This window comes from Triticum aestivum, chromosome 3A, assembly GCF_018294505.1.
Source record: "Triticum aestivum cultivar Chinese Spring chromosome 3A, IWGSC CS RefSeq v2.1, whole genome shotgun sequence".
In the NCBI taxonomy this organism is placed as follows: Eukaryota; Viridiplantae; Streptophyta; class Magnoliopsida; order Poales; family Poaceae; genus Triticum; species Triticum aestivum.
In genome coordinates this window covers 716,193,233-716,197,219 of record NC_057800.1, presented here as the reverse complement: position 1 = coordinate 716,197,219, position 3,987 = coordinate 716,193,233, and positions in this window count along the sequence as shown.

Below are 3,987 nucleotides of genomic sequence, written 5' to 3'. Positions count from 1 at the left end.
TGCCGGAGGAGGAGGGGGAGGGGGATCTGAGATCTCAAAGAGTGGAATAGTTGCTCTGACAGAGGGGATGAGGTTGAGGAAGGGGGGACGGGAGGCCGCCGGTGGAGGGGGTCTCGATCTAGATCTGGCTCCGGGTGGGTGGCGTGGGAGTGGAGTGGATGGTTGGTGGCATAGCAATAGCGCGGTGTGTCCCACCTGCGCTACAACTATTCATCTAGTAGTAGCGCAAGTTTTATACCACATGCTATGACTATTGTCTGTTGAGGAGCCAGGGTGAAAATCATTTAGTAGCAGCGCAGGTTTTTTGTGCCCGCGCTACTACTATGCCACACCAGTAGCGCGGTTTTTTTTCCGCGCTACTACTAAGTAGCAATAGCGCGGGTCAAATATCCGACGCTACTACTAAATGTCTATCTATCTATAAGGATTTTCCTAGTAGTGTTTGGTTGATCCTTTGGGTTATGCTCTTGTGGATGAGTTTATGGTACATGGACCATGCGGAATGTACAATACTAAATGTGCTTGCATGAAGAACAATTGTTGTTCCAAGCGTTTTCCCAGGGCATTTAGTGATGAGACAATGGTTGACCATGTCGGATTTCCTGTCTATCGAAGGCGTGACAATGGACGTTATGTGCTTAGGCAAAAAGATTCTCTTCGTTTGGGAAACCAATGGGTTGTTCCATATAATATGAGATTATTGAAGAAATTTGATGCCCATATAAATGTGGAATGGTGTAACAAGACCAATTTGTTGAAGTATTTATTTAAATATCTCATAAAGGGCCATGACGTTGTTCGAATGCGTGTTGATGTTGACGATAGGCCAAGGGGTATTTTCACGGTTCCCTTTCCTACTGGCAAAAATGAGATCGTTGATTATGTTAGATGCAGGTGCGTATTTCTAGGTGATTAATTTGTTTTTTTGGATGCATGTGCTTATGGTAGATGTACTTCTCCATTCTATTAATTATTTTGTACTTTGTAGGTATCTTTCTGCATGTGAAGCTTTTTGGAGGATGTTTGCATATAGTATCCATGGTCGCGAACCTTCAGTCGAGAGATTAATTGTACGTCTTCCTAATATGAATTGAGTCATATTTTCTGAAAGAGACGAATTGGGAAATGTGCTAAATAATCCATCGGCTTTGAAGACTATGCTGACGGAGTGGTTTGCTACAAATCAGAAATATAGATCAGCCGAATCATTGACATATCTTGATTTTCCAAGTGAATGGGTTTGGAATAAAAGTGATAAGATGTGGACAAAGAGGAAGCATAAAACAAAGCTTGGTAGCAAGATTGGACGCATTTATCATGTGCATCCAGGAACTGGTGAATTGTTTTTCCTTCGAATGTTGCATATGATTGTGCCCGGTGCAACATGCTTTGAGGATTTAAGAAGGCATAATGGTCAACTTTATGATACTTTTAAGGAGGCATGTCAATCAAGGGGTTTAGTAGGAGAGGACAACGAGTGGTTTAAACTATTTGATGAAGCTATCGTGTGGGCAAGTCCGTCTCAGCTGCGACACCTCTTCATGACTGTTCTTCTACACTGTGAGGTTGGCAATGGTCGCGCTCTATTTGAGCGATTCTGGCCAAGTATGTCCAAGGATATATCGTATAGGCTTTCAGCTGCACTTGGTAATCCTAGGTATGATGTGCCACCGGATTATCTCCAAGATCGCCTCATTTGTGAACTATCCTCCATGTTCACAAAAAATGGGTCAGGTCTTGCATCTTTTAGTTTGACCTCACGTACAATTCCAGCTGATGACGAATGCTTCAACAGATTAGTTGCTGAGGAATTGAGTTACGATGCTGCCAAGTTGACTGTTGAGGCTGAGACACTATATTGCAAGTTAAATGATGAACGCAGAAGTATACACCATGAAATAGTATCAGCTGTTTATGTGGCCAAAGGTGGTGTCTACTTTGTTTCTGGCTGTGGAGGGTCTGGCAAAACATTTTTATGGAATTCTATCGTTGCTACTCTTAGGTCTCAGCGTCGTGTTGCGCTCGTTGTGGCTTCATCAGGTGCTGCATCTTTGTTGTTACCCGGGGGTCGAACTGGTCATTCGAGATTTAAAATTCCGTTGGATGTCAATGAGCGTTCTCAGTGTGGCATATCTAGAAGTTCTATGCTTGCTGGTTTGTGTCAGCCGGCATCTCTTATTTTATGGGACGAGGCTCCAATGACTGACCGCTTATGTTTTGAAGCTTTGGATAGGACATTGAGAGATGTTTTATCTATCCATGATGAGAATAATGGACTATTGCCATTTGGAGGGAAAGTGATGCTATTGGGTGGCGATTTTAGGCAAATTCTACCAGTTGTGGAGGGAGGCACGAAAGAGGACGTTATTAATGCGGCATTGATCTCTTCTCCGCTTTGGAAACACATTAGGGTCCTTAAGCTTCATACAAACATGCGACTTTTTAATCCAGCGTTGTCTTGCCAGGCACGTGCAGAGCTAGCAGAGTTTTCTGGTTGGATGCAAAGTATTGGTAATGGTTCCATTACGATGCACTATAAGGGTGAAGAGTGTTCACCGTCTTGGGTTTCCATCCCTGAAGATATGTTACTTTTTCCTACTATAGATAACATGGAAGCTACTGTTGATGATGTATACGATGGGTTCTATTTAAAATACAATGACGGTGACTATCTGTCCCGCCGAGCTATTGTTTGTCCAACAAATTCAATTGTAGATAAATTAAATGATGTTGTCTTCAAGCGTGTACCTGGGCTTCCTACCGATTGTTTAAGTTATGATTCCATATCAAAAACTACAGACTCTGCTGGTGAAGTGGAACTGTTTTACCCTCCCGGGTTATTGAATTCCATCACTATAAATAATTTTTCCCATCATAAGATTTCACTTAAGGTTAGTGTTGTTGGAAATATGCCCTAGAGGCAATAATAAAATGGTTATTATTATATTTCTTTGTTCATGATAATTGTCTATTGTTCATGATATAATTGTGTTATTCGGAAATCGTAATACATGTGTGAATACATAGACCACAACACGTCCCTAGTGAGCCTCTAGTTGACTAGCTCGTTGATCAAAAGATAGTCATGGTTTCCTGACTATGGACATTGGATGTCATTGATAACGGGATCACATCATTAGAAGAATGATGTGATGGACAAGACCCAATCCTAAGCATAGCTCAAAGATCGTGTAGTTCGTTTGCTATAGCTTTTCCGAATGTCAAGTATCATTTCCTTAGACCATGAGATTGTGCAACTCCCGGATACTGTAGGAGTGCTTTGGGTGTGCCAAACGTCACAAGCTAACTGGGTGACTATAAAGGTACACTACAGGTATCTCCGAAAGTGTATGTTGGGTTGGCACGAATCGAGACTAGGATTTGTCACTCCGTATGACGGAGAGGTATCTCTGGGCCCACTCGGTAATGCATCATCATAATGAGCTCAATGTGACCAAGTGGTTGATCACGGGATCATGCATTATGGTACGAGTAAAGTGACTTGCCGGTAACGAGATTGAACGAGGTATTGGGATACCACGATCGAGTCTCGGGCAAGTAACGTACCGATTGACAAAGGGAATTGTATACGGATTGATTGAATCCTCGACATCGTGGTTCATCCGATGAGATCATCGAGGAGCATGTGGGAGCCAACATGGGTATCCAGATCCCGCTGTTGGTTATTGACCAGAGAGTCGTCTCGGTCATGTCTGCGTGTCTCCCAAACCCATAGGGTCTACAAACTTAAGGTTCGGTGACGCTAGGGTTGTTGAGATATTAGTATACGGTAACCCGAAAGTTGTTCGGAGTCCCAGATGAGATTCCGGACATCACGAGGAGTTCCGGAATGGTCCGGAGGTGAATATTTATATATAGGAAGTCAAGTTTCGGCCATCGGGAAAGTTTCGGGGGTACTCGGTATTGTAGCGGGACCACCGGAAGGGTCCCGGGGGTCCACCGGGTGGGGCCACCTATCCCGGAGGG